This window comes from Pezoporus wallicus, unplaced genomic scaffold (assembly GCF_028554395.1).
Source record: "Pezoporus wallicus isolate ANWC-B61680 ecotype Strahan unplaced genomic scaffold, APGP_CSIRO_Pwel_v1 contig_5922, whole genome shotgun sequence".
In the NCBI taxonomy this organism is placed as follows: Eukaryota; Metazoa; Chordata; class Aves; order Psittaciformes; family Psittacidae; genus Pezoporus; species Pezoporus wallicus.
The window spans coordinates 2,766,425-2,779,849 of record NW_026637228.1 but is presented as its reverse complement, the minus strand read 5'-3'; the positions used below and the strand labels follow the sequence as shown (position 1 = coordinate 2,779,849).

The 13,425-nt window shown below is 40.9% G+C and overlaps 1 protein-coding gene across 13 annotated transcripts in view; it reads left to right on the top strand.

Annotated features, from left to right (window-relative positions):
- The window catches only part of ZBTB20 (zinc finger and BTB domain containing 20), a 452,154-nt gene that overhangs the window by 84,508 nt on the left and 354,221 nt on the right, over nucleotides 1-13,425 (top strand). For 12 of the 13 annotated variants that reach the window (XM_057404358.1, XM_057404354.1, XM_057404359.1 and 9 more), the window contains one exon: nucleotides 10,129-10,250. The gene's annotated coding sequence lies outside the window, so the exon portion shown is untranslated. Of the gene's footprint in view, nucleotides 1-84; nucleotides 128-10,128; nucleotides 10,251-13,425 lie in introns of those variants that run through there. The other variant, XM_057404360.1, reaches the window with a different exon arrangement.

Below are 13,425 nucleotides of genomic sequence, written 5' to 3'. Positions count from 1 at the left end.
TACAAGTGGGTCCAGGTGGGAACAGTTAGAGCGTGGGACCACTCAGGTGCTGTGGACAAAAAGGCCTCCCACATTTAAGAACTAAAATGGAGACGTTGGTGGTATCTAGGATTGTGGTGCTGTTGTGGTAAGTTTTTTTTCTTTGATTTTGGCTTGGATTGTTGTGTTACATATACTTCATTTATGGATTTTCATATGTTAGAGGTGGTGTGTGAGGGAGGGGATTTACGTTAATGCAAAAGCTTCCATTCAGAGAAAGAGAGTTGTCTGGTTATTCAGCCTTGCAGGTTTTGTTGATCCTGAAGTAGCAGTGTATTTTCTGATGTATCAGGATGTACCAGGTTCACCTACCAGCTACAGATGTGTGGATTAGCCACCAACTGAAGAAGCACTTACAAGGCAGAGTGCAGGATTGTGTCGTGTTTCTGCTATGCTGTAGCTCTAAAATGAAAGCTATGATAATACTAACAAGGTGCATGAAGGGGGAATCTATTTTAATGGGAATTTTTCATGGAAGTGTTTAAAGCGAACTTGGAAATCTTTGAAGGTATAGGTTTTGCGTAGGGGGTGGCAGAATATTATGCTTTTCTAACAAGCATCTATCGTTTCATCACTGTTTACTCTGCTCCTTGATCATCCTTCTCCATTTCTAAGCTACCTTTATGTCTGTAACTGTCAGTGAAGACTTGCTCCCTTGCATCTGACAAAGATTCTAAACAGGGCAGATTCTGGTTGTTGACTTTGAGAGTAGATTTTAGCCCAATTTACATAGATAAGATTTGGCGTGCTATCCTATCCCAGGAGTCTGTTCAGTGAAAAACATGCCGTTCTCTGTGCCTCCTATCAGTTGGTTTGCCAGCAACCTGGCAAGCAAAACTCTTTTCAAGTCCTGACCTGGCTGATGGCTATTTGATGGCATAGAAGAAGAGGAAATAAATAGCAGTTACAGTAGTCCAAGAAGTGTTAATTGGGTAAGGGTTTAGTCTAACATCCTGCAGTTCACTATCACCTTCAAGAACCCTATTGAACTGTGCTTCCAACCACCACACCTTTTCTGTACCTATGAGGTAAAGGCTGCAATCTTCATTTTTGTTTGTAGGGAAAAGGGTTTTTCCCTAACCTGGAAGTAACCCTGTGAAAAGGTACGGGAATAGGTCAGCTAACGCGTGCTGTGTTCCTGTAGTCACAAGATGATCTGTCTTTCCCTTCAGAGCAGTGTGGATGCAGCATTGTTGTGTGTAACCACGCTGATGCTAAAAGAAGTACGAATTGTGTACATCTCGCACATCAGTTTCGCTGCCTTGAAAAATGATGAGGGTTTTCTTTTTTTCTTTTTCCCCCTTCCTTTGAAGTTTTAAATCAGAACTTGCTGCTGACCCACTTTTGCTAACAGTTCTCTTAACTAACCCCTGTACTCACTTAGACTTTTTTTTTCCCTTCCCTTCCACCCACTGTCTGTCTAGCCTGGTTTAAAAATTTTATATATATACTTTTAAAAAATTGATTAGTTGGAGAGCTGCCCGTTCTTCTGCGCTGTATAATAAGGATTTAAAAACTGCACACTGAATTCTGTATAGTGTAATTAAAACTGACCCAGATTTGGACCTGAGAACACCAGGACTTAGCCAAACTTGCCATGAGCTGAGTTCTGATGGCAGATGGGAGCTAATGAGGACACGCTACTCTCCAGAATTTCCCAGCTGCTTGGCCCCTTTTTGTACAAACAAGGTTTGGAGTGAAGTCCCAATCCCAAGAGCATGTTCAAGCAAATGTACTGCACCCAGTGTTTTGGGAAACAAGGCAGTGCTGTCAGGCTGCTTCAGGAAATTTTTGAGGCATTATTTCCAAAGGGCTTTTACTGTGCATACCAGTGTCATGCATATCCTGTCTCCCATCTTCCATCTTGTCCTAGGCTGAGTGTGCTCACGTGCTTCAGACCCTGTCTGAGTATTCTCCCCTGGTTTCAGCTGGGGGATTTCCACCTTAATTTAATGGAGCGTTACAATCCCAAAGTCCTGGGTCTCCGTTGGACCTGTGGTTCCCTTCGGTGGAGTTGATGTCCTGGGACTATTCAGGCAGATGTAATTGAATCGGTTTGAAGCAGCTGTAGCTGGCATGTGGTCTCTCAGATTGCAAGCACCTGCTTGGTTGGTTGTGGGTTTTTTTGTTTGTAACTCACTAGAGTGAAAACAGTGCCAAAACCAGCACTTGGTCTTGGAGCTGATAAAGCACTCCAGATCCTATATCCCTTTCCCCTTCTGGCCTAGCCACCTCATTACTGGTGACTGCAATAAAGTTGGTAGTGAGCAGAAACAGGTTTATGCTTCTCCTCCAACTGCCTCCCTCCCTTTCAAACCAGTGCACTGCCAACACTGACTCTCTTCTTCATAAGCAGTAAGACTTAATCGTGCTCAGGTGTGCAGAGCGTCTGTGCTCTCCTTAGAAAATTGGGCAGCCAATGGTTTTCTGTATCTGATGCATGCACCGAATTTCTCTATTGCTCTAACTGCCATGCCAGCAGTTAGGCTGAGTTACTGTTCATGTCTAACAAATGATCAAGCAGTGCTGGGATGTTCCATTCGATACCTTTCCTCTGTGTAGTGCACTTACGTTTTGGTTGCTGTTCCTACTACAGTCTTAAGGTTTAATGGGGCGAAAGTTCAGAAGGGACTGTGAGTCACTTGGTTGCCTCCCTGTCTCGTGTGATTTATTGAAATCAAAGTTCAAATTAAACACGGTGGTGCACTTGGCTAAGTACAGTAACAGCACGCAGTGGTGTGGATTTCAATGGCATATTACAAGATGGCATATCGAAACAATAATATCCCTCCACTGACTTCCCCTTACTTTGTGTCTTCCTTTTTTTTCCCATCCCAGCCTCAGAGGCAAGGATTCTTAATTCTAGCCATTCTTATCTTCAACTTTAGCCCCACACTTCACTTCTTGCTCTTTTTTCTTGAGACTTTAATTCTGCTTCATGGACCGCATTTTTTGGCATCATTCAAGACAAAGATGCTCCACTGTGGGATCCTGGTAGTGAGGAAGAGTGCGTTTCTTGACACAAGAGTAATTATGATGTATTTTATTTTTATTCTTTTGACTTTAAATATTTAGGTAGGCTTCTGTATTTCAGGAATTCCTGGATCAGCCTATTCTGGTGCCTTCTTTCTTTCCCTTTTGTTTAACCTCCTCTCTCTTTCCCCTCATTTGTCAGGTGTTATCACATATTCCTAGGGCCAAGAGGGCCTTGTCCTCAGCTTCTGTTACAGGCACTTAGTTGCTTCCTGCAAAAGCTTTTAAAATTGCTGTAGGCAATTAAAAGACAGCTCCACAAAGCGTTCCAGGTGATTCTGAGGGTGTTTGTTTCTCTCCTATTAACCTATATCTCTTATTTATATTGGATATAAAAAGGTTATGTGATTTGACTGTAGATATTTGTGATGTAGGCAGTCTCTTCTCCTGTGGAATATTGCATCGTTTCAGCCAACGTGCCAGTCCTCAGCTCTCTGCGTTTTGTTGAGCTCAGGCGTTTGAAGGGTGGTGTTGAAGGCAGCTTCTCCAGGGTCCAAAATACCCTTTTGATTCAGCGGGAGCGAAATGCCAGCTGAAATACATAGAATGAATTGTTTGTGCTTTTTCAAGGAGAGCAGTGTGGAGATGCTTCCCTTTATTTGTTTTTACAGTGCAGAACACCACTATTTTTACATTTTAAGTTGCACTAGGTGTACTTAGGTGCAAGTAATAGAAGGCAGTTTATCTGGGTGTCTGTGAAAGCGATACAGCTAAACCTTTTTATAGTTGTCTAATGGAAATGTAAAGTTAAAAAAAACCAAACCCTGGAATTCCAATCAAGCCAGAATTGTTTTTACTAATCCAGTAAGGGTGATGTCACCACTTGATTTTTCTCTTGTCCTGTTGTGATTTGTAGTGTTTTGTTTGTTTGTAGGCTTGTTTTGTTTTTCTTTCCACCCGTGCTCCTGCTTTCTTACTCCATTCTGGTAGTCTCACAAAACATCTACAGATGAAAACACCCATTTGTAATGAGAGCATTTGCAGCTCTTTGTAGTCTGGGAGTGCTGCACGTACAGATATCATCTGCTGAATAAAATGTCAGCCACCAATTCTAAGAGGGAAGTTACTAAGGCTTAAATTAAGAAATAGCTAAGGACTGTGGCTTTCAATTTTTAGGGATATTGTTGTAGAGTGATCTCGCTATAGAGCAGCAACAGTTGCTGTGAATTAAATAATGGCGAATAAATATGGAATATTTTTCACATGTTTTGGGTACCCAGGATTCATGTTGAGATCAGTAGGAATATGGAAGGCAAACTGTTCTTGAGACCACGGTGGCTATGGCACCCGTCGATATTTAAATAAGCAGCAGTAGCAAATCGGAAAGTGTTGTTTGTATGCAAAAATACTTGTTATTGGTGGTGGTGGGGAACAAGCAAAGAGTAAGTATGCAAGTGTCTATCTTAGGATTTCTTGGTGCCATTTGTAGCCAGCCAGAACAAGAAAGCATCTGCCACTCTTATGGTTGTCTTGAAAATAAATATAGTTTTAGGTCAGCAGTGACTGCTAGCTGACATCTTTTATTCCTAGAATGCTTTTTTTTTCCTTGTACTAAAGCCTGCTTTAGAAATGTAGGCGCTAAATGATTGTGAGTTCTACACTAAGTATAAGAGATCGTAGAAAGCCACCAGGATTTGTGTTCTCAAGAAGTCAGTGTAGCATAGGTGAAAAATATATAGGTGTTTTTGTCAGCCTGCCTACATCCTAACTATAGGAGTTGTGAATCAAGTAGTGTTTATAGTGCTGAACCCTTCTTTTTATATATTTAATTTTAGGCTATCAGTTTAAAGACTCTTTAAATCTTTTACTTGGATACAGTTAACTGATCAGTTTTATGTGAAGTATGCTAGCTTTTTGCACACATTGAGTACAGCACTTTCCAAACTAAGATATATTAGTGACTGGCACAGGAGGGTGACAGAAAGGACAACAAAGGAAGTTAATAAATTGATAATGAAGTGGGATTATAGAGGATTGAGCATGGATATTAGAGCCATTTCAGACATACTTTTAAATCACTACCCCTCTGCTCTGATCCTGTCTAGTGGCTTTCTAGTGGCACCACCCTGAAATATATTGTTGGGTGTTTGGAAAAAGACCGCTTGACTTGTTGCTTATTGGCAAGCATGAGGGCATCCTTGACGGAGGCCAAGAGGTTAAATGAAAGATAGAGACAAGATTCTTCTGTTTGCCATGCAGCTGGTCTCTCTAGATGAGCCTTTAAATAAGTTGACAAAAATATTTGGAAAACTTGCAGTACTGTGTCTGATCTGTGAAAAAAGCTTCTATTTTCTGGGCTTTTCATTCCATCCGGAATCATAAACAAAATCAAGTAATCGGTGATCAAGTTAAAACTAAAGTTAATATAGAAGATACCATATTTGGCTTATAACTAACAAATAAAACTGTGTAAGGCAATCAAACCAATACAAAGCACAGAGGAAGAGATGCTAAGCTAAAGCAGATCAGCTCTTAATCTCAGGGCATTTTCAAGAAGAAATCCCAGCCCAGTTCTTGCCATTATGTCAGCCACTTCCCAGAGCTTCAGTTTTCGCTTTTTCCAAAATTCCATGCTTGACAACTGGACAGAGGGCTACACTGAATTAAATTTCATTGTTCTGGTGTTCTCCATCCATTCGCAATGCACATAATCAGGAATTCAGCTATGTCCCAAGAAACCCGTTTAACCTAATGAGAGCAAATGGCAATGGGTGTTCCTTACTCAGGACAGCAGTGCCAACGTTTCTGCTTAATTGGGACATATTTGGCTGGTTCCAGTGCTTCAAGTGGTTTTTAAACAGGTGTTTAATGGGTGTGGAATTCTGAACTCTGCCCTTTTGATACAGAAGTTGCCAAATAAAGATTAAGAGAAATAAAAAGACCTAATGCACAATAATAATTTTTATTTTTGTGTATTTATTCAGCATAATTTTTACCTTAACTTTTAAGTTGTGGGCTGGTGGGGAGGTGTTTCTTCTCGTAATTGAGAAAGTCCATTAAGGAGAACAACAGGATGTCTAACAGGGTGTCCTAATTAAAATTACCCTGTAATTTGAACAAAACATTCATTTGTATGTAGCTAAGGTTGACCTAAAACCCATCTAAATCAGGAAAAAAATATTAGACAATCTTTTTTTTTCTGCTGAAATGAAACGTAGCATTCTGCCAACAAACAGCGTGATTCTGTTATTATACAGGATTCAAGAGTAAGGATTTGCTGCTCCTCAGTGTTAAAAAATAATGCTTTGAGAAAATTTAAAATGGATTTCTCTCCTACCTCCACCCTTTGAGAGTGTTCGTTCATGGTTGCATTTCTGTGGTATTTTGAAAGCAGAGACAGTTTTGTTCTGGGCATACTATAAGCCCATCTGAAGCCTTTGGTCGTGGCTAGTGTACTAGTGAACTAATAATCAACTGAGATAGCAGCTGCTTAGCAGGACTGATTGGCTTGGGCTTGACTTTGCTATCTGCAACTACACGGTTTCTGACTGGCTTGGAGTGCAAGCCGGGTAATTTTGTTATCTCGGGGAGTGTGGGCCTGCATACATAATCCAGGCTGTATACACAACTGGAGAGATTTTACTTCTGTATGTAAAAATGACCTACTCGTGCTTTAGCTGTCATGGTTTAAAATGCTGCTGAGGCAAATTGTAGTTAATATAATTTATCAAATCAAAGTGAACGTTAGAGTTTACTGGCTTCAGAAATATTGTTTGTATTTAAAAGGGGATTCTCAGCATCTTTAATTTGGTGGAACTGTGCAAGCTGCAGCTTGTAGATGTTGCATCCTGGACACAGGGTGGTGGGATTTTGTTTCTGCCCGCTTTCTGGGTGGGATGGGAAGGGGGAGGATTTTCCAACACACTCAAAACTGGCCTGAATATGCTGCTGGTGAATTCAGCTTGAACTACTTCACCATGATTTGAGTGGAAAGAGGATCACACCCTTGTTCCTTTGGATAATACCACCCATAATATCTAATACAAAATGTAATGAGACAGCTATGTACAAAAAGTGGAACTTCATAAATGCCAAAACTTAACTATGTGCAAAAAATAGCTACTTTCTACTGAATGATTCTTCTGCTTATACCAACTCTTACATTTTCGTATCTCGGCTTCAATGGGGTATGGAACAACAAAAGAAAAAGAGGGAACAATCTGATGAACAATTTGCGTAACCTACTTTTTAGCTCCAGGAAGAATTGTTAAATTGAAGATCAAATTTGAGGCTGGTGTTGTGGTAAAACACTTTTAAACCATTCGAGCCCTTGACTAGAAAGTATTCAAATATTTATGGAATTTAAATTTCTTAGATTCTCCTTATTGTTTTGAATACCCCCAAAACTGATGTAGGCATCTGTTGTAACCTGGAAAGAATAAAATCAATCAAACGGTTGTTATGACAGCCAATGATACAGTCATGATTAGATATTAATAACAGGAATTTACCAGAGTGTTTCATATGTGTGTATATATGTGCCCGTGGGTAGGTACATATGTATGCGTGTTTTCTAATGAAGAGTTATTTGTATAGAGAAAAGTATTCAGTGACGCCACAGCAAGAATATGTGCACAAGAGCATTTCACCGATGAAAGCTGTATCCTGAGGTGATGAAAATGGATGAAGGTCAGGTGTTCAGACTGGTTCTTCTAGTTCTCCAAGTTCTTGTATCTTCCAAAGATGATGAATAACTGTGGATGCTAACTGCCTAGTGGAGCTGTTCCTTAGTGACTCCTTCTTCTGAAGAAATTGTTGATAATGGTGTTGTGTGATTCCTTACTGCTAAAGGATCTCTTTTATAGGGTTTGAAATGTTCCAGCTTTTGTTACCCCTAAAGCACGCAAGCTAAAAGAAGAGATTTGGACTGCAGTGTCCAAGATATTTGGCTGAAATCCAGATACACATCCCACAACCTCCTGCACAACTGTTTGGGCAGTGACTAGAAATGCTGATGGTTAGAAAGCTAGGTTTCTAGTCAGGCTGGAACTGATGTTTGTGCTCCAGGAAAGTAGCAAAAGAGATGCTTAGTAGTGTAACTGTAGAGGTGTAAAGGAAAATTCCTGCTCTTTATTTCCAGATGTATTTTTTGAAGTCCTTTAAATATTTTTTGGGGGAGCTTCTGAATGTTCAGTTCTGGTAACAGTGGTTCTTAATCACGCGCTTTATCATTCGCCTTTGGCGAGAAAACTCGATTCTTTTCTTTTGAATGTGGGACCTTGCCTTATTGCCTTAGGGAAGCGTCACTGAAATGAATGTCACTTGAGGCTAATTCAACCTGCCACTTGGAAATTGCCCCTGGTGCAGATTGTAGCAGTGCACCATAATCTTAAGCTATTTTTCCTCAGAAGCAGACTGCATCTGTTCTGTATGATCTGCATAGCCTGCCAGGTTTTTCTAGGTTACCATGTGAAGTGGGGGCTTTTCTACCTGTAAAGCCATGCTTGGTTTGGCTTCCAGCTATGTGGTAAGAGCTTTTCTTCCATGTCATACCAAAGCAGCCCCAGACATCTCAAGATGTAGGCCTGCAGCAGCTTAAGTTGATAGATGTTGACACCACTCTGGTGTTCCTCCTCTTGTATGGTTCTGCTGCCTCCTTAGCTCTAACCCCCAAATGCCATGCCTGAATGTTGAGCTGCAGATGCGGGTTGATGTGGCTGAAAACACATGGAAAAGAAAATTGCATTCAACTAAAAGCTCCTTGAACCAGACATTTTATCCAGTCCTGGGTCAAGGATGGACTTGGGACATGAGGAGAGAAAAGAGGCGAGGGAAGGATGGGATTGTGGCAGCTCCAGTTAAAATAAGCGTACCTTATAGTTGGGTTCTGGGAATAATAACCCAGTGGTTTCAGCAAGATATAGCTGTAAGCATAGGATATAATAGTTAAAGGACCAGTGGCTTTGGAATCTACTTTCTCCACTGTTTCTAAAACTTGCATTTTGGTATGCATCAGAAACTCTGAAGATCACACACCTCAACCTTTCCACCCTTGAAAAGGGAAAGCGATATGAAGGCTTGATTAATTTCTTTTATGAGGTTTCATTGCTATATGTCATTAGAAGCAGATCAGGCGGGGGAGAAAAAGAGAAAAAACATATCTGTAAGCAGTAGGGAATTTTTCCCCTTTGAAAAAGAGCTAAAACTTCATTAACATTTCAGCCAGCTTTAAATTAAAATTTGTGTCTGAAAATAACCTATAATGTATTTTGAGTGTCAGTGAGGCATGTCAGGGCAGTATCAGCACAAGTTTCTTCTATGCACAGCTTGTGATGTGGATCCTGTATCTTCAGTCACAGTGTTACTGTGCCACACATGCCAGTGTGAGAATGCCCATCAAATTAACACTTGGCCTTCTGCTGATCATATAAAGCCAGTGTACCACATACCATGTGCCTGGCTGGGGCAAACTGAACAGAGCAGATGACTGCTGGATCCTAAATACTACACCTGCTTTGTATGCAAGCTAACTTGGCCTAGTGCTTTTTACCGTGCGTAGTCCCATTCCATTAGGTTGCAATAGGTCTGCTTACACCAGAAAAGGTTTCAACTATGCTGTTTCTGCAGGGCAGGCCCTTATAAGATGCCACCAGAGTGAATGGGTGTTCTTTCCCTCATCCCTGTGCCACAGAATGTTGGTACTTAACTTTTTCTGCCCCACTGAGCACAGGTCATTGTGTATGATGCTGGGAAGGGGAGAGTTAGGAAGGGAAGCTAACAGCTCTGCTGTGCAGGCAGGAACAAATGGCAGGCCATTCTGTTTTGCCGGGTTTCACGCATTTTGAGGGGACATGGAGATGTGCAGCATGCAGCCTGAAATAATGTTTTTGGTTTGGTTTTGTCTCTTTTCCTGACAGATTTTTATGTCGAGTCCACATGGGTTAGATTTGTAGCCACCCTCTGTAATTGGTACTCCCTCTGCAAAGCCTTTGGAGAGAAACCCTTTGCTGATGTGTAATGTTTTTGGTAGGGCCGGTGATGGAGTTCTTGCCAACAGTTTCTAAATGTTTTTGCTTCATGTGAGATGTTTAAGATCCTTTTCCCCTCTTCTTTTAGGGGACTAGAGGGCTTGACGCATCCTTTACATCCTGCATTTACTCTGACCGCAGTCCCTCCCTGTTCTCACAAGTGAAGCTCAGCCCTGCTTCCCTTCCTGTTGAATCCCGGTCAGCTACATGGTAAGTTTTCATTATCTCTAGACTTGTTGCCACAAGGTAAAATGCTGGCAGGCTCTCTCTCACATCCATTAGCACTGGGCATTGAGGGCAGAGTACTTCATGCCCATCAAAGATCGTTCAGTTGTATTCCAGGCTGACTGCAAGGAAAGGAAGATAGTATTGAATTAGCATTGGAGCTGAACTTTCAGCATAGATTGTTATAGGAATAAAATATGAAGTAAAATATGTGACAGAATTAAATCCATCAGTTCTAATAAAGGAAACAGAAGAAAGCAAAGAAATATTGGACTCTTAAATCCCATTAACCAGGCCAGAGAGAGAATGTGTTAAAAGGGAGCTGCGCTGTATCTTTTTTCATTGTTTGATGAAATAATCTTTTTCACCCTTTAAGTGGTGTGTTTAAAAATCCTGGTATTTCTGAAACAAAGAGAATACACAGCCACCGAGCTAGCTGGTTTTTATACCTTCCTTTTCTGAGTATTGTCCTTCAGTACAATACAGAGCCATTTCTTTGTTCTCACAAGCTAGCAGTTAAATTGTATGTAAATGTATGCAAATTAGATGCTGTCTAATAAAGAGAGTCATTAGATGGAAGAAATATTTAGTTTAGGGGGAAAAAAGAAAAGAAAGCAGGTGTATTTTGCAATAGAAAAATGTAAGATTGCAAAAGCCTCTCAAACTTTGGGTGAGAGCTTTTTATAAAGCCATTAAAATATCTTCTAAAAGACTTGCCCTACTCCTGGTCCCTTTTTTAACATGATTTTTATGTACATATATGTGCACTTCTGTGATCTTTTCATAAAGCTCACACTGGCTGTGCTGTATATATGTACTTGAGCAAACATGTAAATACTGTATTTGTAAATGTATTACTTTAAATCATATAGCTTGGAATTGACACATGTGCACCTTGTATTAAGGTGTGGTTTTTTGCTTACTGAGTCTATACAGGTGGAATTCAGGTGTTAAATTTAATTTTCATGGATTGATTTATTCAAAATATGCTCTGACTGGATACCTTCTCACTAAATCATCTTCCTCCATTTTAGCAACCCCCTGCTCAACAATTTTAAAGCTTCCCCCCCCCCTTTATTTATTCACTAAATCTCAGTGCCAGTTGTGTTTCCATTCTTTCACTTGCATTTTCTACCATGTAATCTCTTTTGGGGTATGGACCTGACTTAAACCTGAGGCACTGGTGACCTTTCTAAACACAATGAAATCACAGCTTTTCTGTCGGATGTCAAGGTGCTAAGATGCTAGGAATGTGAAGCTTTGTGTCATCCAAAGCTGGAGAGTCCATACCTGTGGACTGAGCACTCAGCATCCATATAGGCTCCAAAAGATTTAAACTTGATGAACCTTATGTTCTTGCCACTTCAAGACTTTAGTCTCTCTGCATTAGAATCTGTAGTCCCACTTTTTCAGCTCTTCTGTTTGGGTGGATCAGTAAACATAGATGACATGGCTCAATTATTCTGAAGTCATTGTTGTGTTTTGTTTCCGATGGTCAGTTATCATCGTTCAGGCAGGAAGGCCTATAGCTGTATGTTGGCTGGCATGGTTTTTTCCGTTGCAGTTTTGCAAGTCTGGAAGTCTAAAGACATATATGTATATGTGTAGAAAAGATATGTATATAAAAATAATGTTGTTTAAATATTTACATATAAAGCCAAGGGATTGGCTTCCTTCCCAGAATTACTGGAACTACCTTCCCCAGGAACATTTGGACTTGAAAAATCTGTACAGCAACACTTTTCTTCCGAAACTAAGCAACTTGTGAAATGAGGGACTCGGTCTGCACCCTTTGCTGCTCGTGTGGATTTCTTTAGCTTGGGGTGATGGAAAGGCCTCTGTGCATGGGTAATAAATTTCCAGCTGATTATGCCAAGTTTCTCTTTCATTTCTCTTTCGCCGCACAGTTTCTCATCAGCTAGTTCTATGAGAAACTCTGGCACAATGGGAACGTTTTTGTCACTGTTCTAGGAGAGGTCCATGCAGTGTCTGGCAGCAGCAGCAATTCCTGTCTGGACAGCTGCAGGGCAGGGAGACTGATCGCTCAGAACAAACTGCCTGCCTAGTTGCTCAGTGTCCCAACTGTACTGGCTGAGCAGCCAGCAGAGGAGCCGTAACATGTGTCTGCTACCCACTGGGAAATGTTGGCAGGGTCATTGTAAGGAGAGGTCAGGGTTTGGCAGGGAATATTTTGTGTGCTCTTGAAGGTATAATAGAAAATGTAAGATGAAGATTGCTCTGTGGGCAATGCAGGGAAAATCAGAGCTGTAATATCAGGATGCTAGAGAGAGATGAAGTTAATAAAGTGAGGAGAAAACACAGGCTATCTTGGTGACTAGGAGGGATGAGGTTGCATTGGCTTACCCACTCACCTGGGGCGCTGCTCTTCTAGGCTGCCTGGCATTGAATGTCCAGGAGAACTGAGTCACTAGTGATGCAGACATTAGGATTGAAGTTTTCACCCAGTTTGTAGCCTAGCTAGGTGCAGCTACACAGGTTCTTCAGACCTTGGGAGGTGGTTGTTAATCCTGAAACCCTAAATGGCAGATTCACACTGAAGACAGGACGGGGTAGCAGTCAAAGGAAGTACATTCTGTCTCTCACATCCTTGAACAGGTTGCAAAATATACATACATACACACACACAAGAATAAAGATCCAATGGGGGAAGATTGCTGCAGGCTTAGGGGCAGGAATCTGATTAATTCCATGTTCCTTTCCAGACTTCCTGTGGTCTGGAGTAACTGTTTAGGGCAGGAGAGGATTCTGTACCAACGTACTTTTGAGGATACGTGTCTTACTGCCTTGCCCATCTTGACAATAACAATAATGCATCTTTCCTTGTGAGCATATATGCATTTAAAAATGTGAGATTCTGTGTCCTATGATAATGAATCCAAAAAGCAGTGCTGTAGACAGACATCGGAATTGGCAGTCTATCTTCTTGGACATCATCCTCATAAGGTCTTTGGCTGCAGCGAAGAAAGGCACAAGGAAGCCTAAGTTGTAGTAGTGGAACAACCAATATTTTCACTAGTGATTTTGAAAGTAAATGAGACTTTTTTAACTTGTGTTTCTCAGGAGCTTGTGCATCTTTAAAAAAAAACAGTTTGAAGAAATAAAATATGCTGCACTAAACTAATCCTAGAGCTAACGAACA